The 25,078-nt window shown below is 47.1% G+C and overlaps 1 protein-coding gene across 3 annotated transcripts in view; it reads left to right on the plus strand.

The window, feature by feature from the left end:
- The first annotated feature begins 18,809 nt into the window (after positions 1 to 18,809).
- Positions 18,810 to 25,078, plus strand: part of LEKR1 (leucine, glutamate and lysine rich 1) — a 152,719-nt gene continuing 146,450 nt past the window's right edge. For 2 of the 3 annotated variants that reach the window (XM_066600235.1, XM_066600251.1), the window contains exon 1: positions 18,810 to 18,867. The gene's annotated coding sequence lies outside the window, so the exon portion shown is untranslated. The remainder of the gene's footprint in view (positions 18,868 to 25,078) is intronic. The other variant, XM_066600243.1, reaches the window with a different exon arrangement.

The raw sequence follows: 25,078 nt of genomic DNA on the forward strand, positions 1-25,078 counted from the left end.
TCACAGCCATTCAATCCAATGGCTGTGATTGATTCATTTAGCGCTGCAGTGATTGGTTCTTGAGCGCCGTGACACAGCCAATCGGAGTCAGTGCTTCGTGGAGGCGGGGTTTTTGAACCTCCAAACCAGGAAGTGCTGACTGAAAGCTAAAAGCAAGTGTGATAGGGACCTGCGAGGAGAAGTGCGGCTGAGCAGACAGTGCCTGTTAGGTGATATATTGTGGTTTTTATTTTTTAATGCAGCTTAGGGCTAAAAAGGTAGGACTTCCTACTGTAAAGTTTGCATGGCATGCGATGCAACATAAAGGAAGGCTCCATAAGGAAACATGGGCTCCAGAACATCACAAATTGCTGCATTTAGCATGCCGCAATCTTTTTTCTCGCAATGTAGCAGCCTGCAAAACATCGCTAATTTGAAGGAACTCATTGGGAAGCATGGGCTTCACACACATGTGATTTGTAGCACTGTCACATCGCAAGAAAATTGCGCAATTTTTTTGCCCATGTGAAAGTGGCCTAACAGTCGCAATTGGCATAAACTGCAATCATGGCTGTTGTGGCCCAGGTTGGTTGTCAACAATGCCCACGTATAAAGCGGGCTCACCTTCTGAGCCCATGCTATATTAACCTCAAGCACTTCGGATGTGCATATACTTCCTGAGGCGTAAGGGGTTAATACTTTATGTAATGTCTGTAAAGAGCTGCAGATTACATTGGCACTATATGAAGCAAGTTCATACCGCTGTACGGGATTGTGAAATAAAGGCCAAACGTTAATGAGATGGTTATTTGATGTGTGTTTTGCAGTGTCTCTACCCCCCTCCAGGCTCTTTTTAAATGGTTGCGCAGGTATTTGTGATTGATCCCATAGGACTTTACTGGGAGATTTTCTTTTTGCGATGGCTTTCTGCCCACACAGATTACAGAAAACTTGTCATTAGTAATAGGATTTTTCTTTCATAACATTGCAGTTTGCACCTATTATGCATACAAGAAAGTCCAGTTGTAAACTATTGATAGCCTATCTTCCATACAAGTTATCAATGGGGATCCATAGCCTGATAACTGGGCTAGTATGCTCATGCAATGAGCTGGTTTCTTCAGGAAGCAGACAGCTCCGTTCCCACTGCAGTGGCCAAGTTTGGTATTGTAGGTCAAGTTTCCATTCATTCAAACAGGAACATTGCATGAAATACCAAGCTGGACCACTGCAGAGAAAACGGAGCTGCCTGCTTCCTGCAGAAATCAGCTCAGTGCACTGACCTAGAGAACAGGTGACCAGTAGGTGAATGATCCCACCAATCCACTATTGATGATCTATCCTGAGGACAGGTCATCAATGGGTTACAACTGGATAGCCCAACTATGCAACTATATCCACTTACCTTAAGATGCAATCTAGCAAAGCCACAGTGTGATTTTTTTTGGGGGGGTCATGTGATGTGTGTCATGGGACAGTGCAAGAAGAAACCGTGTATCAGTAAGGGTCCGTTTACACCAAATGATATGTATGGTTTTTTTTGTTAGGTTTTTTTTTGGGGGGGGGGGGGGGGGAGAAAAATAATAATCCTGCAGACTGCGCCATTTTCCCATCCTAAAAAAACAGAAACCTAATGGAAGCAAACTTATGCCAACCTCTTTAAGGCCAGTTTTGAGCATATTAGGGGTGCCTGTTTAGCACCTCTATTCCAATGAGTGTCCCTGACAACTGCAGACTTAATAATCCAAACTCTTTGTGACTTTGGGTCAGTAGACCAGAGCCCAGCCGGGACAAGTAGTCATTGACTCCAAAGTATTTGTATCCAGGTATTAATATAATCCCTATATTTTGTCACAAGTTAAGGGGATTTAACTCATGGGATCGACACCTCTTTGGTAAGATGGTTGGCACACACAGAATTTCTCTCCCACACAGAGGCTTTTGTTCAAACTAGTCCCAGGCAGCTTTAGTTTTTACCATTTGCAGAAAAGTATCCACAGTAATAGGGCATAACAACAAACCCTAGGGCGCCTGGCCACTATCACATACCACGTCCCTCGCCATCAGACTCTGGGCCTATCGCCCAGCACCCCAGAACACACAGACATCTATACCAACGTTCATTGGTACCGCAGAAGGCCTACCTGTTTCTTCTCCCAGCTGGACAGCACTGTGTGACAGTCTACAACTTTGATCGCATACTGATGGCTTTGTTTCGAAACCACTGTGGTATGTAAACGCTGAAGGATGAAAATGGTCCCATCTGGATACAAGTATATATTTTACATGTTTGTTACGGTCACCTTTTAGGGTTTGTACATAGTAGGTTTTGTGTTACTTTCACTCCTTCTGTGTGCCCGCTGTCATAAGAGAATGGTAGTAGCTGTGGGTTATTTCTCCCGATGTCGGACCAGCGTTACAAAGTGGAGAAGGTTTTTTCTTTATCAATTCAATTGGCTAACTTAAAAGCGTACTTTTCTGTCCAAGCAACAGCGGAGAGAGAGTCTGGTCTAATTAAAGGAAGTTCAGTGAGGAATACACTTCAAACCTTAGAAGATTACACGTTTTGCAATCTCATTAAAAATAAGCAGAGATGTCACAAAGTCTTAACAGCAATACGATTTGACGTCAAAACAATAGCCCATAATCCTTGCAATGGCCTCTGCCGTAACCTCATTAATTGCACAAGACAACAGCTTGAAACCATGAAGACACGTGGCCGGTTAGCACATCTGTAAAATATGAGTGGTTGAGGGCACACAGAGTACAGCTCATGTAATCCTGACACCTGACAACCAGAAGAATGACATATGTAGTATGAAGTGAAAGGTTCCTCATATGATAGTACATCAGAATGATACACAGTCCACCTCCCCTTACACTGATGCTATGTATTACCAATCACTGCATTTCTATTATCTGATATTATTGAGGGATACTCAGAAACATTTTTTTGGGAAGCTACAGCCAGTCTCACACGAACGAGTCGGATTCTGCATGCAGGAGCCCGCAGGAGGAGTCGGCTCTGACCCCGTCCGGCAACCCCATGTACCTTTGCTTTTCTGTGATGCGGGTGATGTGGATACTCGCTGTCAGTTATGCGCAGTACAGATTTAAAAAAGATAAAATAAAATAAAAAATTATATATATATATATATATTTGCTTTTCTCATGCCGTCACTAGGTACCTGCGGCCTATCCGCAATACCAATTGCAGATGGGCTACGGGTTGGACGGCTTCCATAGACTTCATTGGAAGCCTTCCGTGCGGATTCCACACAAAAATAGAATGTGCTGCGATTTTAAATCCACTTGCAGAAATCGATATCTGCTGATCTGAGCGGATATGCAAATGCTATATTTTTTCAATTGATATGGAATACTGTGTATCGTCTGGGCCTGGGAGTGAAAAATGTCACAGCTCTTGGATGACGGCTATTGTATGGTGCTGACCAAATTTGTCAACATCTGCTGTTATGTAGGCCCCCCAAGTAACTAGCTGGCCTTCAGCAGGACCCATAGTGGCTGGCTGTTAGTGCTAAGAAAAACTGTCAACACGTGAAACAAGACATTACACAGTGCCCAGTTTGATTGATGAACTGTACATGTACTATACTGACAGACAATAGTCTCTAAACTTTATACTGGGTGTACATTACAGACATTCGGTAGTCTATGCTACTCTATCTCTTAAAGGAGACATTAAAGCATATACTGTACACACAATTAAAGGTCAGAATGATAAGTTTGTTATCACTTTATTTTACTTTTTAAACGGAACCTGTTAAACCTGTTATTTTTCCCTGCATTCTCTGCTATGCTAGCAATCCCACGATGCATCAGCGTGTCATCACATAAGAGCCGGTACAATCTCTACCTGCAGGGTGGACAGTGCTATTACCACCAGCATTTTATATGCACCTAAATACACTACAGACTATTAGTATAAATTTAGGAGGCTGAGCTGTGATCTCCTCTATTATAACTGTGTGACAGGAGCCTCTAATCATCAGCAGTAAGGCCACGGTCACACAGCAAAAACCGCAACATTTCCGCCAGGAGAACCGCCGCGGAAAAACCCGCGGCGGCTTTGAAGCGGCCCGGCCGCTCGCTCATCCGCTGCGGCCGGCGCTCCCATAGAGAAGAGCGCGGCCGCAGCGGAAACAAAAAAAAGAATGGACATGCTGCGGTTGGCAAATCCGCGCCGCAGCGGATTTGCCGTCCCGTGTGGACGAGATTTCTGAGAAATCTCGTCCACATGGCTGGCTAATCCCGGGATTAGCGGCCGCATGCGGATTTTCGCGGCAAATCCGCCCGTGTGAACCCAGCCTAACAGTGATAGGAATTTGTGTCCCCCTCTAAAGAGCTTCTGCGGTAGAGTCCATGTAAAATCATCACATAGAAATAAGGGCTTGTTCACATCAATGTCAGATATTTCATTAAGAAACTCTGCCTTTGATTTCCACAAAAAAAAAAAAAAAACGGGAAAAAAAAATAAAAGCAGCATGCAGTGCTCTTTCGCCCTGTTTTATCCGTCAAAATGCCAAATGGCTGAAGACCAGACAAACCCCTTTATAATCCATGTTTGGTTCTGTCATATGATGGTTCCATTTGGCTACCCAAAGAGAGTAGGAAAATAGAAACTTCCAGCACTGACATGAACAAGCCCTAATATTGACTGAAAAACAGACTCATTTGAGAACACACAAGCCCCAGTATATCTGTGGTGGTCACATGACTCACCTTAGGAGAAGAACTTGAGGAAGTTTCAGATGGAAAGGAATAACTAAACCAGGTAATACTAGCTAGTTTATACATATACTAGGAGCTAGCTACATCGTGAATGAAAAAAATGCCACTGAAATAGCTCTTTAAATTGTAAGTTCTCCCAAACTAAAACACGTTCACACCTAAGTGACACATCGCTAAAATCCGCGTCTGTCACTGCTGCCAGATTCCCTTTAAATACCAATTTTTACATAACAAGATCATTAAAATCTGTTACGTTATTTTCTTGAGTAAACGTGGCTTAGCATTGACATTTAGGTTTTAGATTCTGCTGTTTAGATATTGTGAACTTTTGAGAATATCCTTATTACTTCCCTTCACAGAAATAACTCCCTAAAACAATAGCTTTAATAATCAGATATAAAATTGGGGCTAAGGACGGATAAGACAAACCAAATGTACATAAACCACACACAGGTTGGAGCCAGTTATATGTTTTATGCTGCTCCAGACAAGGATTTTATTCTCATGCTTCCAATCATATGAAGAAGAATGGCTTAAGTGTAATAGGAACAATCTCCTTGGATTCAAGCGAATGGAGCCAAGACATCCATAGTGGACAGTAATATAGTTAGTCTGTCACCCTGGATGCTTATTGAAAAAAACTGTAATCACACTCCCAAGCCACAGTAATCACACCGAGGTGAAAACTAAGAATGGTTACCCAACTCTAGACCAGAAGGGAAGACTGAGACAATAATTCCCAGTCAAGATTTAAAGTTGGTCCTGGCTATTCCTAGTTCCGTATGATGACTCAGGAACTAAAGTATAGACTCATTTATTACTTGGTATTGACAGTTCATACTTCCTTCTAATGACTCAGGATCTATAATTCAAGCTCATCTGTTACTTAAGTACGCTCAAAATAGCTAATAAAATTAGCTCAATGCATTTCCCTAGGAGAACCTTGGTTCATCAGGACCCCGATGTCAAATGAACATTACATGGTGGAATCCGATGGAATTTCAATGTTCAGACCCTTCATAGGTCACTAAATCCATGAGATCCACGTCGTGAAATGAATAACACCAAAAAAAGGCATCCTATCAGAAAAATAAGGGGACCCTATCACTACTGGGGCCCAATCTGAGGGACCCTATCACTACTGGGGCCAATATAGGGGACCCCAATACTACTGGGTCCACAATTTGGGACACTATTACTACTGGGGTCGCAATAGGGGTCACTATTATTACTGGGGCCAATATAGGTGACACTATTACTACTGGGGTGGCATTGGGGAACCCTAATACTACTGAGGCAGCAATGAGGGACTGTATTACTAATGGGTCTGCAATTAAGGAGCCTATTGCTACTGGGGTCGCAATAGGGGTCACTATCACTATTGGGGCCACCAATATAGGGGACGCTATTACTACTGGGGCCACCAATATAGGGGACGCTATTACTACAGGGGACACAAATATGGACGATCACTATTACTACACGGGGCGGATTTGCTGCAGAATTTACTGTAGCTGTAGCAGCAAAGTGGACGAGATTTTGAAAATCTCATCCTCACGCTGTGGAAAAAATCTGCACAAAACCCATACAGAAATTGACATGTGCTGCGAGATTTAATTCCACAATATGTTAGTTTTAAATATAAAGTATATCAATAGCCCATCCAGCGCTCCAGTTTTCCTCCCTGTTTTTTTTCTTTTCTTTAAATGGCCCTGTCCTCCTTATAACGACTGATGTAAAAATCATATGTCGTGATAAGCCATGCCTCTAACCCTCTCCCACACCTTGGGGCTCCACAATAAACTTTTGCTTCAAAAAGCGCTCCATGGCTAAAAAAGATTGGGAACCACTGATCTAGAGAAATATACTACTATGCCCACCTGCTCTATAGATTAGGTGCAAACACTGCTCCACAACCTCACAGCAAAAAATCCCATTGTGCACCTGCATCTCTCAGCCTCCACATCCTATTAGACCACAGAAGTGGGTAGAGAGGAGTTGGCATTGGAAGAGGGCGGCAGCAAGCAGCTCAGGGACCCTCCAACCATGTTGAAATTCTAGGTATAATGAAAACAAAGGTTTGGCACGTGTTAGCCAGTAGAGCAAAATGTGATTGTTCCCAGCAAGAGAGAAACCAAGTTGTCTTGTAGATATGATACCTTTGAATGGCTAACAAAAATACATGATGTTGTAGCGAGCTTGCAAACCTCTAGGGGTTCCTCTTCAGGCTAAAAATGGAATAGATCTGAAGAGGCATGAATATTTATGCACACTTAGAACATACATACTTATGACAAGGCACAGATATGGATATGATTGGAAATTCTAGGTGCACCCCTCTGTAGTTGTTCCCTTACTTTTCGGTTACACAGACTGAGAATCGCTGCTATGAAGTGCAACGATCGTTAGTACAATCATTCATTCCCATAGGCCTGGTGTACAGCTCCCTGTACATTGAAAATCATCGATCAGCCAACAAACAAGCTTTCACAAGTTGACCGTTGACCCTTCTACAAGACCAATTGGGAGAATGGACGTTTGGACGAAATTTTGTGCCCAAGAACCTAGTCTGTATAAAAGGGCCTTATACACATAACAAGTCCTCCTGTCCCATGACTTGGTGCTTTGATGGAGTAAGGCCGCCTGCACACACATGGGTCAGATTCCACATGCGAAGGGCTTTAATCAGTGCCAGGAGTTGTCATGTTTTGATTTTTGCTAAGCAACCCCCTATCTTCTAGAAATGGAAAATCCTAATCAACCACATCAGAAATCTGCATGCAGTCATCTGCTATGTTGCCTAACCAAGGTAGACGGAAATTACTGAAAGTCTGCAACTTCTTTTCATTACCTAGTTGAAGTGTGAAGTATTAATTCCAAGTACAGGGATACAAATGTTCCTGCTGAGCTTTTGACATCTCAAACACTGGGCATTTGTAATGCTGTTGCAAAATATCATCCATACACAGTACATCTGCTCTATTAAGTTTTGCTGTGCTGCTTGCTCCATTAACATTCCTTTATGTATGTGTGTTTGAGCAGGTGCGCAGCATTTATTACCCTATTCAGTAAAGACACTCCAGGAATTTCAAGAAACTCTCCAGCAGAAAAGAAGCAGAATTCCTTTCAATGCATCCTTCCGCCTCTTCCTGCATTTCTTGAGTCTTGCCCCACACATAGCTCCTCAATAGAACTATCCAGTAAGTAAGTTCTAACTATGTCGCTGCTGGAAGAAATTTCCACAATACAGAATTGAGCTGCCTTCAGACTAACGGAGTTTTAGCCCTGTATTTGGTCCATGCTTTGCACACCATAATATAATGTAACTATGTATCTGTTCACATGGCTGTTAAAAACACAACATGGCCTATTTTTGTGTGTGTGCCACCGCATTGCTGTTCTTCACTAGTTGGTAAACAAGGATCAGTATTTGCCCAGGAGAAAATAAAATATAAGGCCGCCTGCACACGAGCGGGTCGGATCCGGCAGCGAATTCTCGCCGCGGGACCCGACCCGAGCGCCTGCAGGGACGAGCGCGTACTCTCCCGCGCCTGGCGGCCCCAGCTCTTTCATGTGCCGGCTGCGGCACAGCCGGCGCATGCGCAGACCGGAGCCGGCGGCCGGGTGAGTGCGTGCCCCGCACAAAAATAGGACATGTCGCGGTTTGTTTGCCGCGCGAGATTTCGCGCGGCCAAACCGCGGCCGTCTGCATAGGAGTGCGTATTGTAATGCACTCCTATGCAAACTTTCAGTGGCGGAAATCCCGCAGGAAATCCCGCCATGGGATTTCCGCCCGTGTGCAGGCGGCCTAAGGCGGCAAATAGTAATGAAATACCTATGACATAACACATCCGCAATAAGGATCCGTATTAGTAGGCAACTGCCTCAGTGATAGAAACTAGAGGGTGCTTATAAATGGTGCATACTCTGGGTCACCTTTACTAGAGAAGTACCACAGGGTCTGTTTTGGGCCCTCTTCTTTTTAATATAGTTATTAATGACCTGGTCGAAGGATTGCCAGTAAAATATCAATATTTGCAGATGACACACAACTATGTAAAGTAATTAACACAAGAGCGGACGCAAGGAGTTTGTAAAAAGATCTAGATAAGTTGGGGGCTTTGGCAGAAAAGTGGCAAATGGAGTGCAGCCATGCCAAAAATCCCAACTTGTAGAAGCTGCCCTTAGCGGGTATGAAAGGACATGGTGGAAACGCATGGGAGTGCAGTGCAAGCAGTGTAAGAACCGCATGAATCCGGATAAATCCTACAGATAACTAAGACTGTGGATGCATAAGGGCTAATGCCCAAGGACGGATTTCGGCCGCGCTTCACGCATCAGAAATCCGCGGCGTTATCCCGCAGCTATTAGTTCTATTGAACCTAATAGCTTTCTGCCTTGCAATGTTCACGCTGCAGAATTCTACCGTGGATTTCCGCAGCGTGAAAGAAATCACGGCATGTTCTATTTGCCACGGAAAACTGCGCGGCCGGCTTCCATTGTAGAGATGAGCGAACGTACTCGTCCGAGCTTGATACTCGTTCGAGTATTAGCGTGTTCGAGATGCTCGTTACTAGAGGCGAGCACCACGCGATGTTCGAGTTACTTTCACTTTCATCTCTGAGACGTTAGCGCGTTTCTGGCCAATAGAAAGACAGGGAAGGCATTACAACTTCCCCCTGCGACGTTCAAGCCCTATACCACCCCCCTGCAGTGAGTGGCTGGCGAGATCAGGTGTCACCCGAGTATATAAATCGGCCCCTCCCGCGGCTCGCCACAGATGCATTCTGACAGAGATCAGGGAAAGTGCTGCTGATGCCGGAGCTGCTATAGGGAGAGCGTTAGGAGTGATTTTAGGCTTCAACAACCCCAACGGTCCTTCTTAGGGCCACATCTGACCGTGTGCAGTACTGTTGAGGCTGCTTTTTGCAGTGTTGCACTTTTTTTTTTTTTTTTTGTATATCGGCCGTGCAGAGCATTGCGTCCAGAGCATTGCGTCCTGCAGTAATTTTACATAGTCCACGGCCAGTAGTGGTAGTGAGGCAGGGACAGTGAAAGACATATCCAGTCTATATACGCAGTGGGCTTTTCCAAAACAATTTGGGAAAAAAATCTAATCTATTTGGGCTGCCTGTGACCGTCCTGACTGTACTGCGTCTCTGCTGGGGGTAGTTGTCCTAATTCATACGCAGCCAGCTAAGTGTTACAGCAGGCTTGCGCAAAATTCTTTCCTGGCTCTGCGTTGCCTCTTACATCACCGCTGTCATCCTGTCCAGAGTGAAACAGTCTGCAGTAATTTTACATAGTCCACGGCCAGTAGTGGTGGTGAGGCAGGGACAGTGAAAGACATATCCAGTCTATATACGCAGTGGGCTTTTTCCAAAAAATTTGGGAAAAAAAATCTATTTGGCCTGCCTGTGACCGTCCTGACTGTACTGCGTTTCTGCTGGGGGTAGTTGTCCTAATTCATACGCAGCCAGCTAAGTGTTACAGCAGGCTTGCGCAAAATTCTTTCCTGCCTCTGTGTTGCCTCTTACATCACCGCTGTCATCCTGTCCAGAGTGAAACAGTCTGCAGTAATTTTCATAGTCCACGGCCAGTAGTGGTGGTGAGGCAGGGACAGTGAAAGACATATCCAGTCTATATACGCAGTGGGCTTTTCCAAAAAAATTTGGGAAAAAAAATCTATTTGGGCTGCCTGTGACCGTCCTGACTGTACTGCGTCTCTACTGGGGGTAGTTGTCCTAATTCATACGCAGCCAGCTAAGTGTTACAGCAGGCTTGCGCAAAATTCTTTCCTGCTCTGCTGTGCGTTTCGTAAGCGAAGTCAGCCTCCAACCACAGGCCAATAAGCGGCACATTTAATTACAGCGTTCTGTTTCTGCACTACTGGTAATACACCATGCTGAGGGGTAGGGGTAGGCCTAGAGGACGTGGACGTGAACGAGGACGCGGAGGCCCAAGTCAGGGTGTGGGCACAGGCCGAGCTCCTGATCCAGGTGTATCGCAGCCGACTGCTGCGGGATTAGGAGAGAGGCACGTTTCTGGCGTCCCCACATTCATCTCACAATTAATGGGTCCACGCGGTAGACCTTTATTAGAAAATGAGCAGTGTGAGCAGGTCCTGTCGTGGATGGCAGAAAGTGCATCCAGCAATCTATCGACCACCCAGAGTTCTGCGCCGTCCACTGCTGCAACTCTGAATCCTCTGGCTGCTGCTCCTCCTTCCTCCCAGCCTCCTCACTCCATTACAATGACACATTCTGAGGAGCAGGCAGACTCCCAGGAACTGTTCTCAGGCCCCTGCCCAGAATGGGCAGCAATGGTTCCGAATCCTCTCCCACTGGAGGAGTTTGTCGTGACCGATGCCCAACCTTTGGAAAGTTCCCGGGGTCCGGGGGATGAGGCTGGGGACTTCCGGCAACTGTCTCAAGAGCTTTCAGTGGGTGAGGAGGACGATGACAATGAGACACAGTTGTCTATCACTCAGGTAGTAGTAATTGGAGTAAGTCCGAGGGAGGAGCACACAGAGGATTCGGAGGAAGAGCAGCAGGACGATGAGGGGACTGACCCCACCTGGTTTGCTACGCCTACTGAGGACAGGTCTTCAGAGGGGCAGGCAAGTGCAGCAGCAGGGCAGGTTGGAAGAGGCAGTGCGGTGGCCAGGGGTAGAGGCAGGGCCAGACCGAATAATCCACCAACTGTTTCCCAAAGCGCCCCCTCGCACCATGCCACCCTGCAGAGGCCGAGGTGCTCAAAGGTCTGGCAGTTTTTCACTGAGAGTGCAGACGACCGACGAACAGTGGTGTGCAACCTTTGTCGCGCCAAGATCAGCCGGGGAGCCACCACCAGCAGCCTCACCACCACCAGCATGCGCAGACATATGATGGCCAAGCACCCCACAAGGTGGGACGAAGGCCGTTCACCGCCTCCGGTTTGCACCGCTGCCTCTCCCCCTGTGCCCCAACCTGCCACTGAGATCCAACCCCCCTCTCAGGGCACAGGCACTACCGTCTCCTGGCCTGCACCCACACCCTCAACTCCGCTGACCTCGGCCCCATCCACCAATGTCTCTCAGCGCACTGTCCAGCCGTCGCTAGCGCAAGTGTTGGAGCGCAAGCGCAAGTACGCCGCCACGCACCCGCACGCTCAAGCGTTAAACGTGCACATAGCCAAATTTATCAGCCTGGAGATGCTGCCATATAGGGTTGTGGATACGGAGGCTTTCAAAGGTATGATGGCGGCGGCGGCCCCGCGCTACTCAGTTCCCAGTCGCCACTACTTTTCCCGATGTGCCGTCCCAGCCCTGCACGACCACGTCTCCCGCAACATTGTACGCGCCCTCACCAACGCGGTTACTGCCAAGGTTCACTTAACAACGGACACGTGGACAAGCACAGGCGGGCAGGGCCACTATATCTCCCTGACGGCACATTGGGTGAATTTAGTGGAGGCTGGGACAGAGTCAGAGCCTGGGACCGCTCACGTCCTACCCACCCCCAGAATTGCGGGCCCCAGCTCGGTGGTGGTATCTGCGGCGGTGTATGCTTCCTCCACTAAACCACCCTCCTCCTCCTCCTCCAACACAACCTCTGTCTCGCAATCAAGATGTGTCAGCAGCAGCACGTCGCCAGCAGTCGGTGTCGCGTGGCACGGCAGCACAGCGGTGGGCAAGCGTCAGCAGGCCGTGCTGAAACTACTCAGCTTAGGAGAGAAGAGGCACACGGCCCACGAACTGCTGCAGGGTCTGACAGAGCAGACTGACCGCTGGCTTGCGCCGCTGAGCCTCCAACCGGGCATGGTCGTGTGTGACAACGGCCGTAACCTGGTGGTGGCTCTGCAGCTCGGCAGCCTCACGCACGTGCCATGCCTGGCCCACGTCTTTAATTTGGTGGTTTAGCGCTTTCTGAAAAGCTACCCACGCTTGTCAGACCTGCTCGGAAAGGTGCGCTGGCTCTGCGCACATTTCCGCAAGTCCCACACGGACGCTGCCACCCTGCGCACCCTGCAACATCGGTTTCATCTGCCAGTGCACCGATTGCTGTGCGACGTGCCCACACGGTGGAACTCTACGCTCCACATGTTGGCCAGGCTCTATGAGCAGCGTAGAGCTATAGTGGAATACCAACTCCAACATGGGCGGCGCAGTGGGAGTCAGCCTCCTCAATTCTTTACAGAAGAGTGGGCCTGGTTGGCAGACATCTGCCAGGTCCTTGGAAACTTTGAGGAGTCTACCCAGATGGTGAGCGGCGATACTGCAATCATTAGCATCACCATTCTTCTGCTATGCCTCTTGAGAAGTTCCCTGCAAAGCATAAAGGCAGACGCTTTGCGCTCGGAAACAGAGGCGGGGGAAGACAGTATGTCGCTGGATAGTCAGAGCGCCCTCCTGTCTATATCTCAGCGCGTTGAGGAGGAGGAGGAGGAGGAGGGGGAGGAGGATGAGGAGGAGGGGGAAGAGACAGCTTGGCCCACTGCTGAGGGTACCCATGCTGCTTGCCTGTCATCCTTTCAGCGTGTATGGCCTGAGGAGGAGGAGAAGGAGGAGGATCCTGAAAGTGATCTTCCTAGTGAGGACAGCCATGTGTTGCATACAGGTACCCTGGCACACATGGCTGACTTCATGTTAGGATGCCTTTCTCGTGACCCTCGCGTTACACGCATTCTGGCCACTACGGATTACTGGGTGTACACACTGCTCGACCCACGGTATAAGGAGAACCTTTCCACTCTCATACCCGAAGAGGAAAGGGGTTCGAGAGTGATGCTATACCACAGGACCCTGGCGGACAAACTGATGGTAAAATTCCCATCCGACAGCGCTAGTGGCCGAAGGCGCAGTTCCGAGGGCCAGGTAGCAGGGGAGGCGCAGAGATCAGGCAGCATGTACAGCACAGGCAGGGGAACACTCTCTAAGGCCTTTGACAGCTTTCTGGCTCCCCAGCAAGACTGTGTCACCGCTCCCCAGTCAAGGCTGAGTCGGCGGGAGCACTGTAAAAGGATGGTGAGGGAGTACGTAGCCGATCGCACGACCATCCTCCGTGACGCCTCTGCCCCCTACAACTACTGGGTGTCGAAGCTCGACACGTGGCCTGAACTCGCACTGTATGACCTGGAGGTGCTTGCTTGTCCTGCGGCTAGCGTCTTGTCAGAGAGGGTGTTTAGTGCGGCTGGGGGAATCATCACAGATAAGCGTACCCGCCTGTCAACCGACAGTGCCGACAGGCTAACACTCATCAAGATGAACAAAGCCTGGATTTCCCCAGACTTCTGTTCTCCACCAGCGGACAGCAGCGATACCTAAACAATACGTAGGCTGCACCTGCAGATGGAAGCATCGTTCTCTATCCCCATCAAAAACGGGGCCTTTTTCGCTTCATCAATCTGTGTATAATATTCCTCCTCCTCCTCCTGCTCCTCCTCCTGAAACCTCACATAATCACGCCGAACGGGCAATTTTTCTTAGGCCCACAAGGCTCAGTCATATAATTTTTCTAAACAATTTTTATACGTTTCAATGCTCATTAAAGCGTTGAAACTTTCACCTCAACCAATTTTTATTTTTACTGGGCTGCCTCCAGGCCTAGTTACCAATTAAGCCACATTAACCAAAGCGATTAATGGGTTTCACCTGCCCTCTTGGTTGGGCATGGGCAATTTTTTCTCAGGTAAATTAGTACTGTTGGTACACCAATTTTTGGGGGCCCTCGCCTACAGTGTAATCAAATTAATTTTTTGCCCACCTGCATTACAGCTGACGTAACATCAGCTGTGTTGGGCACTGCAATGGGATATATTTATGTACTGCCGGTGGGTTCCAGGGAACCACCCATGCTGTGGGTCCACACGGAGTTGTAACTGCATGTGTCCACTTCTAAAGAACCCCAGTCTGACTGGGGCATGCAGTGTGGGCCGAAGCCCACCTGCATTAAACATGACATTACCTCAGCTGTGATGGGCACTGCAATGGGATATATTTATGTACCGCCGGTGGGTTTCAGGGAGCCACCCATGCTGTGGGTCCACAGGGACTTCACAATAGGGAGTCGTACCTGCCTGTGTCTATGAATTAAAAACCCCGGTCAGGTTGGGGCATGCAGTGTGGGCCGAAGCCCACCTGCATTTAATCTGACGTTAGCTCTGCTGTCCAGGGCACTGCAATGGGATACATTTATGTACAGCCGGTGGGTTCCAGGGAGCCACCCATGCTGTGGGTGCACACGGAATTTCCATTGCGGAGTTGTACCTGCCTGCGACTATTTATAAAAAACCGCGGTCTGACTGGGGCATGCAGACACCTTGACAGAATGAATAGTGTGTGGCACATAGGTTCCCCATTGCTATGCCCACGTGTGCAGCTCCTGATGGCAGTGGCACAGGATTATATTTCTCATTGCTTCTGTACAGCATTGTGGGCTATCGCCCCGCCCCTTTTAAAGAGGGTCGCTGCCTAGCCGTGCCAACCCTCTGCAGTGTGTGCCTGCGGTTCCTCCTCATGGCAGACGCACTTATAAATAGGCATGAGGGTGGTGTGGCATGAGGGCAGCTGAAGGCTGTGCAGGGACACTTTGGTGTGCGCTGTGGACACTGGGTCGTGCGGGGGGGGGGGGGGGGGTTGGGCAGCATGTAACCCAGGAGAAGTGGCAGCGGAGTGTCATGCAGGCAGTGATTGTGCTTTGTTGGAGGTAGTGTGGTGCTTAGCTAAGGTATGCATTGCTAATGAGGGCATTTCAGAAGTAAAAATTGTTGGGAGGGGGGGGGCACTCTTGCCGCTATTGTGGCTTAATAGTGGGACCTGGGAACTTGAGATACAGCCCAACATGTAGCCCCTCGCCTGCCCTATCCGTTGCTGTGTCGTTCCCATCACTTTCTTGAATTGCCCAGATTTTTACAAATGAAAACCTTAGCGAGCATCGGCGATATACAAAAATGCTCGGGTCGCCCATTGACTTCAATGGGGTTCGTTACTCGAAACGAACCCTCGAGCATCGCGAAAATTTCGTCCCGAGTAACAAGCACCCGAGCATTTTGGTGCTCGCTCATCTCTATTCCATTGTAGTCAATGGAAGCTGTCCGTCCAGCTATACTTCCGCTGTGCTCACAGCGGAAGTATCGCAAGAATACATGTCACCGCCCACGCATCATGCACTGCAATGCGCATGCGCGCCAGATGGGACTCTCACGGCGGATGCGGAGAGGCGAGTATGGGGTCTTTGTGGGCTGCCGCGTCGGACTCTGCTGCGATATTCCGCTGGCGGAATCTGACAGGGCCGTGGGCAGGAGGCCTAATGCACTAAGAATCCTCACTGCTTCAACACTGTACAAGTTGTCTTGTGAAAGGACTGTTGCTTGTTACTTCCATCAAGTGTTTTAGTAAACGTACAGTTACAACCTGCAGCTTTACGATCCCGCTCCATACAATGCAGGTGCCGGTTGTTTCGTACAGGCGGCACCCACCTGCAACAGCTCTGATAGGCTGCGCCTTAATTAGAGCGGTTAACTCTTTAAATGCTCCAACCAATGCTTGGGGGACCCATACGGTCCCCTGCGAGGAGATTGCGGGTTTCCGTGTAGTTGTCATGGCAGCCGGGGGCCTTCTGAAAGCCCCTAGGTCTGCCATTGCAGAGTGCCTATCAAGCCATACCCATGGTGTGGCTTGCTATAATGCCTGTCAGATTGCGGTATAATCTAATGCTATGGTATTACATCATACTGCAGAAGTGATCAAGACATCGCAAGTCCTTGTCCCCTATGAGGACCGAAAAAAAAAGAAAAAAAAAACAACAGTAAAAATTAGTTTTAAAAAGTTTTACTAATTATTAAAAAAAATAAAGGTAACTTTAGACCCCTGCCCCTTTTGCCATATTTATAATAAAAAAATATACATAATAAAACAATAATACATATTTCGTATCTCTGAATCTGTAAAAGTACGACCTACCAAAGTAAGGGCTTATGCACATGGGCGTATATCGGCCAGGTTTTCACCCCCCCCCCTCTGATGCATTGGATTACACTGTATTAATGCACAGGGGCATATTTCCACGATGTAAGATAGATTCCTATGTGAGCCTATGCTACCTGCCGCAGAAGGGAGGGAGTTTAGCAGCACGACTGCTAAACTCCCTCCCCCTTTTCTTCTCTCCGCCCCTTACCGCTGTTTGCGCGGCCTGCTCCAACCCCTCTCATTGCTGGCTGTGGACAAGGGGAGGGGCGGGGCTTAACTCCACCCAACCGGAGGGGAGGAGAGAGGAGGGGGCATGTGAAACGCCTACTGCCGTGTAAATGGGCCCTCGTGCATTATTTTCCCCGCACAACAAACGTTGTCAGAAGAAAAAAATGCCAGAATTGTGCTTTTTTTGGTCCCCCTGCCTCTAAGAAAAAAATGCAATAAAAAGCAATCAAAAGGTTGTATGTATTCAAATATGGTACCAATGGAAACTACAGGACATCTCCCAAAGAAAGAGCCCTCGCATTATTGTTGACAGAAAAATTTAAAAAAGTTATGGGGGTCAGAAGATAGCAGCAGAAAATAATTTAAAAAATATATATTTTTGAGAAAAACTGCACAGCAAAAAAAAAAAAACTATATAAATTTGGTATTGTAGTAATCATACTGACCCATAGAATAAACTTATGTCATTTTTGTTGCAGTGTGTACACCGTAGAAACAAGACCCTACCGAAGAAGGCAGAATTTTAGTTTGTTTTTTTAATTTCACTCCACTCAGAATTTTTTAACATTTTTTCAGTACATTATATGCTACATTAAATAGTACAATTGAAAAATACAACTCGTCCCGCAAAAAAACAAGCCCTCATACAGCGACGTTGATGAATAAATAAAAGAGTTACGATTTTTTTTTTTTAAAACATGCAAAAACAAGCCCATACAGTTCTGTCCATGGAAAAATAAATATGGTATGAGTTTTTGAATGCAGCGATGTCAAAAAAATTATTTCCCCACAACTGGCTTTTAGGGTGCATTCAGACGACCGTATATTGGCCGGGTATTCACGACGGCCGATATACGGCGTCTCTCTCTGCAGGGGCAGGAGGCTTGAAAAGCCGGGAGCAGTGCTCTGAGCTCCCGCCCCCTCTCTGCCTCCTCTCCACCCCCCTGCACTATTTTCAATGAGGAGAGGTGGGACAGGGGCGGAGCTAATTCCCAGAACTTAGGCCCACCCCCATTCCGCCTCCTCTCATTGCAAATAGTGCAGAGGGGTGGACAGGGGGTGGAGAGGAGGCAGAGAGGGGGCGTGAGCTCAGAGCACTGCTCCCGGCTCTTCCAGCCTCCTGCTCCTGCAGAGAGAGATGCCGTATATCGGCTGGGCGTGAAAACCCAGCCAATATACGGTCGTCTGAATGCACCCTTATTGTGAAAAAGTGAAGAAAAAAACCAAAACCTATAATTTTGGTGTCAACGCAATTGAACCGAACCGCAGGAAAAAAGGTAGATCATTTGTACAGCATAGTGAACGGTGTAAACGAAAACAAACCGAATCAATGTGTTCTTTCACTCTGTATCTCACAAAAAAAAACTAATAAAAGTTATTTAATGCATTATACACACCCCAAAATGGTACCAATAAAAACTACATCTCACCACATAATAAACAAACCCTCCTACGGCTCGACTGATGGAAATTTTAAAAAAGGTTATGGTTTTAGAAAATTAGAGATCAAAGCAGAAAGAAAAAAAAAATCATACCACAACAGGCCGTGCCTTATAGGGTTAAAGTAACATCTGGCTGCAGCAACCCAGCAGCTGTCAAAACACCAATGAAAATAATAGCTGGGATTGCCCTTGTCTGCACAGGCTTTAGCAATGAAGCACAGTAGATGACAGGCAGCCTTCTGACATTACACATGTGGCAGCAGCACATCCCAGCTAGCCATATCAGTACCAGCCAATGCCTCCTTGATCTTCACTAGATTACTAGTTGTACGGTCAATCACTGTGTGCAGCATGGGGAGCCTAATGCCAACCAGGCAGCGTAACTTCCGCCAACCAGGTCACGCTGCCTGACGTAACACGACTCTGCCCCCTCCTGATTGGTGTACACGTCATCTCCATGACTACGGGAGACGCTGGGTCACTAGATGTCGTCTGCTGGCTCCAGCCCTGTGATATCGGGTATGTGGATACGTCAGACATGTTTTACTATATACTCACTATATATTACAGCGCTGCACTGTCCCCCGTGTGTATTACAGCAGGCGCAGGAGGGTAATATTACTATATATCACATGGATGTATAGTTATAAGCACTGTGTGTGATGAAGTACCCCATTCACTTACAGCGCTGCACTGTCACCGGTGTGTATTACAGCAGGCACAGGAGGGTAATATTACTGTATAGCACATGGGTGTATGGTTATAAGGAGTGTGTGTGATGAAGTACCCCATTCACTTACAGCGCTGCACTGTCCCCCGTGTGTATTACAGCAGGCGCAGGAGGGTAATATTACTATATAGCACATGGGTGTATGGTTATAAGGACTGTGTGTGATGAAGTACCCCATTCACTTACAGCGCTGCACTGTCCCCCATGTGTATTACAGCAGGCACAGGAGGGTAATATTACTGTATAGCACATGGATGTATGGTTATAAGGACTGTGTGTGATGAAGTACCCCATTCACTTACAGCGCTGCACTGTCCCCCATGTGTATTACAGCAGGCACAGGAGGGTAATATTACTGTATAGCACATGGATGCATGGTTATAAGGACTGTGTGTGATGAAGTACCCCATTCACTTACAGCGCTGCACTGTCCCCCGTGTGTATTACAGCAGGCACAGGAGGGTAATATTACTGTATAGCACATGGATGTATGGTTATAAGCACTGTGTGTGATGAAGTACCCCATTCACTTACAGCGCTGCGCTGTCCCCCATGTGTATTACAGCAGGCACAGGAGGGTAATATTACTGTATAGCACATGGATGCATGGTTATAAGGACTGTGTGTGATGAAGTACCCCATTCACTTACAGCGCTGCACTGTCACCGGTGTGTATTACAGCAGGCGCAGGAGGGTAATATTACTATATATCACATGGATGTATAGTTATAAGCACTGTGTGTGATGAAGTACCCCATTCACTTACAGCGATGCAGTCACTGGTGTGTATTACAGCAGGCACAGGAGGGTAATATTACTATATAGCACATGGATGTATGGTTATAAGCACTGTGTGTGATGAAGTACCCCATTCACTTACAGCGCTGCACTGTCACCGGTGTGTATTACAGCAGGCGCAGGAGGGTAATATTACTATATAGCACATGGGTGTATGGTTATAAGGACTGTGTGTGATGAAGTACCCCATTCAGTGACAGTGATGACAGGCATGCTGAGGATTGTGTTGTGGAAATAGAGCAGATCGTTAACACGGAATTCATTCACTGCAATGCAATGAGTGAATTCTACGGCGATAATCCGCATGAGCATGCACACGTGGATTTGGTTACGGATTTATCCCACGATGTTGGATCACACCATTAGGGCTTATTCACATGGGCGACATTCTTGTGCAAGATTCGTACGAAATCCATACGAGCCATTCTTTTTTCTTTTCTTTTTTTTTTCTGTGCAGAAAAAAAAAATCGCTGCATGTTCTATCTTTGGGTGATCCATTGGAACGCCTCATACATTGTTTTCAATGGGGCCTAAAAGCCATCGTATAGCACTCGCATGTCGTGTGATGTGCATGCGAGTGCATTGGGATGTTTCCTATTGCAGGCGATGGGAAATACTTGCAATCCCATCACACCCATGAGATCACAATGTCACAGAAGTGATGCAATTTTGAATCAAAAATGCTTTGCCTTGCTGTGAAAAAACGCACGTTGGCGAGAGCGCTCGCCCATGTGAATGCCACCCTAGTCCTTTTGAACAGGTTTCTTTCACCGCCATGTCTTTGTTTGGGAGCATAGGTCAAGCGCCTTTTTTTTATTGCGGTCCGAGCAATCAGACTCTGAGTCACTTACGTTTTATAACTCTTCCAGTGCAAATATTATACAAATCAGGAAAACCCCCTTTATCGCAGTCAGGAAGATTTTTCCGATGACACAAGCAATAATGTGCCTATTTTCTGAAAAGTATTGTGTCTGCTTCAATTATGGTTCTTATTAATAATCGGTAAAGTGTTAAAAGATGTTTACTGATTAGACTACGGATTCCGCTATAAGTCCTGGAAGCAGGCAACTTTTGTGATCCGGATCTTATAGTGGAAGTTGCAGAACTTTTCCTCCTTGAGTTGTACGGTATTGGTTCATTTTGTCTCCACCGAAAGCTTGGGGTGGAGACATGGGTGAGCTGGGTTGGGATGCAGGTGACGCCCACAGCTGCTGATTGGCTTTCCCTGCTGCCATGCCATCTTCGGGTCTCCGCTTCCATCTCCCCTCCAGACTCCGCTGATGTAAGTGTCTCGCTGCCATCTACCCTCCCGAACCTGCTGCTCTCAGTGCTGATCCTGGTGCTGTCACAGTTTCCTGTCCCCGCTGCACTACCATCTTCGGGTGTCGGCTCCCATCTCCCCTCCAGACCCAGCTGCTGTCAGAGTCCCACTGCCATACAAGTCTGATTGGTAAAGTGGGTGAGCTTGAAGCAAGAATAACTGATGAGAGTTATGATATAGTTGGAATAATGGAAACATGGCTTGATGATAAGTGTGATTGGGCGGCGAATTTACAGGGGTACAATCTCTTCAGAAGAGACCGAAGGAACCAGAAAAGGGGAGGGGTATGTCTGTACGTCAAATCGAACTTAAATCCGAGACTACGGGAGGACATAGGGGTAGGAGAAGAACAGGTAGAATCTCTGTGGGTAGAAATACAGGGAAGAAAAAATAAGAAAATCCTGATAGGGGTCTTCTATAGACCACCAAAAGCAACAGAAGAAACTGAAAATTTACTATTGAGGCAGATAGAAGAGGTGTCAAAACGAAACGAAGTAATTATCATGGGGGACTTTAATTATCCAGATATAATATGGGAAAATGAGACCTGCAAATCTTACAGGGGTGATAAGTTCTTGAGAGTAATTAAAGATAATTATCTGAACCAACTGGTGCAGGAACCAACAAGAGGGAGGGCCATTCTGGACCTAGTACTAACTAACAAACCGGACCGAATAAAGGGGGTACAGGTTGAGGGGTACTTGGGGAACAGTGACCACAATATAATCAACTTCCAGCTGTCAATCAATAAGAAGCCTTATCAGGGAGCGACAAAGAAACTAAACTTTAGTAAAGCAAAATTTGATGAGCTTAGAACTACTATCGGTAACATTAATTGGGACAACATCCTCAAAAATATCAGTACAGAGGACAAATGGGAAAAGTTTAAAAGGATCCTAATCACCTCATGTGAACAGCTCATTCCCTTTAAAAATAAAAGAATCTCAACTAAAAGGAGACCAATGTGGCTCGACAAGACGGTAAGAGGGTCAATAAACGAAAAAAAGAAAGCGTTCAAACTACTAAAGCAACAAGGCAGCGAAGAAGCGCTAAAATCGTACAGGGAAAAAAACAAAATATGCAAAGATACGATCAAAATTGCCAAGGAGGAGGCGGAAAGACTGATCGCCAAAGAGAGCAAAAACAACCCAAAACTATTTTTCAACTATATTAACAGCAAAAGGATTTGCAGGGAGAGCACTGGCCCTTTAACAAATAATGCAGGGGAAATCATTGAAGATGATGGAGGGAAGGCAAATCTACTAAATAGTTTCTTTTCAAGCGTATTCACAAACGAAAAGGAAATGCCACACGAGATGCAGGGGAATAAAATAAACCCCTCGCAAAATATGTCATACCTAACGCAGGAGGAAGTGCGGAACAGGTTAAAGAAGATTAAAATCGATAAATCGCCAGGCCCAGATGGAATACACCCAAGGATACTAAGGGAACTAAGTGATGAGTTAGCTAGGCCGCTATACCTAATATTTCTAGACACTATCAAGACCGGCGTTGTACCATTGGATTGGCGCATTGCCAACGTGGTTCCAATTTATAAAAAGGGGACCAAAAGTGAGCCTGGCAACTACAGGCCGGTAAGTCTCACTTCAGTAACGGGAAAAATTTTCGAGGGGATTTTGAGAGACGTCATCGATGAGCACCTCAAGGAGAACAAGGGAATAACTCCTCACCAGCATGGATTCATGAAGGGTCGCTCATGTCAGACAAATCTGATCAGTTTCTACGATGAAGTAAGCTCTAAGCTGGACCTGGCAGAGTCTATGGATCTCGTATATCTGGACTTCTCTAAAGCGTTTGACACCGTGCCACATAATAGGCTAATATACAAAATGAGACAGCTTGGATTGGGTGAAAACGTGTGTAATTGGGTTAAAAATTGGCTCAATGATAGAAAGCAGAGGTGGTAATAAATGGCTCATACTCCGATTGGGCCACAGTCACTAGTGGGGTGCCACAGGGTTCAATATTAGGCCCCATTCTGTTCAATATTTTTATCAACGACCTGATAGAGGGGCTGCAGCGCAAAATATCAATATTTGCAGATGACACAAAATTATACAATATAATTAATGCAATGGGGGACAATGTGCGGCTACAAACAGACCTGGATAAGCTGGGGGCTTGGGTAGGAAAATGGCAAATGAAGTTCAATGTTGATAAATGTAAGGTTATGCACATGGGCAGCAAGAATGGATGTTATCAATATTCGCTTAATGGGGTACCGCTAGGGAAAAGTGATATGGAAAAAGACCTGGGGGTACTAGGGGACTATAGACTAAACTGGAGTAACCAATGCCAATCAGCTGCTGCAAAGGCAAATAAAGTTTTGGGATGCATTAAAAGAGGTATAGGGGCGAGGGACGAGAACATTATCCTCCCACTATATAAGGCACTTGTCAGGCCCCACATGGAATACTGTGTACAGTTCTGGTCACCGGTGCTCAGGAAAGATGCTACGGTATTGGAGGGGGTTCAAAGAAGAGCGACTAAACTAATACATGGAATGACGGGACTGGAATACCCAGAGAGGCTATCCAAATTGGGACTATTTACTCTAGAAAAAAGAAGGTTAAGAGGCGACCAAATAACCATGTATAAGTACATGAGGGGACAATACAAGGATCTCTCCCAGGATCTGTTTATACCCAGGACTGCAACGGTAACAAGAGGGCATCCGCTACGTTTAGAGGTAAGCAGGTTTCATCACCAACATAGAAAGGGGTTCTTTACTGTTAGAGCAGTTAGACTGTGGAACTCTCTGCCTGAGGACGTAGTGATGGCAAAATCCTTAGAGGAGTTTAAAAGGGGACTTGATGTCTTTCTGGAGAGGAAGTATATTATAGGCTATAAATCTAAGGTTATTTGTTAATCCGGGTTTACAGGCAGGTAGGAACTATTAGAGGTTGATCCAGGGAACAGTCTGATTGCCATTAGGGAGTCGGGAAGGAATTTTTTCCCCAAAAGGGCTAATTGGCTTCTGCTCTTGGGGTTTTTTGCCTTCCTCTGGATCAACAACACAGGAGGCTAGACAGGCTGGACTAGATGGACATTGTCTTCATTCAGCCTTACGAACTATGTTACTATGTTACCCCCTCCCGACACCTGCTGATCTCAGTGCTGACCCCGGTGCTGTCACAGTTCCCTGTCCCAGCTGCACTACCATCTCTGGGTCTCGGCTCCCATCTCACCTCCGGACCCCGCTGCTGTCAGTGTTCCGCTGCCATATCCCAACCAACCGTGCTGATCTCAGTGTCCCACTTCCATCTGCCTTCCTGACCCCGCTGGTGTAATTGTCCCGCTGCCAATGTCCCTTCTGACCCCGCTGCAGTCACCATTCTGACCCCGCTGGCAATTTCCCTTTGGACAGCACTGCTGTCACTGTTCGGACTCCACTGTCCACCGGCCTCCTATCTCTGCTGTAACTGTCCTCCCCGGTGGCCTCCCATCGCCGCTAACAGGCCCCCTGTGACAGTCCCCGGCGCACTTGCATGTGTCCGCGCACTCCCCGCCGGCAACCCTTTCTGTGCTCCCGGCTCGGCTCTCACTGGGCTCCCCGCCGGTCTCAGCCACTGCTCTGTTGTGCTGCGCCTGTTTTTTTGCTGCTGGAAGCATGCCGCCTCTGTCGCCAGGCTGTGTGTCAGATGCCGCCGCTGTCCATGGGCAAGTCAGCCATGCCCACACAAGCACAACAGATAGCAGATACTAGGAGCCAAGAGCATTATCCAATCGGCAACTGGAGGTGTGGACCTGGCATTACTCCATCTAAACCCTGTCAACCCCTAGCTTCCGGTGGAGACATAATGCACCAGATGTAAGTGTTATAGTTATCATTCATGTCTATTACAGTGTGACTATACAAA

This window comes from Eleutherodactylus coqui, chromosome 1 (genome assembly GCF_035609145.1).
Source record: "Eleutherodactylus coqui strain aEleCoq1 chromosome 1, aEleCoq1.hap1, whole genome shotgun sequence".
In the NCBI taxonomy this organism is placed as follows: Eukaryota; Metazoa; Chordata; class Amphibia; order Anura; family Eleutherodactylidae; genus Eleutherodactylus; species Eleutherodactylus coqui.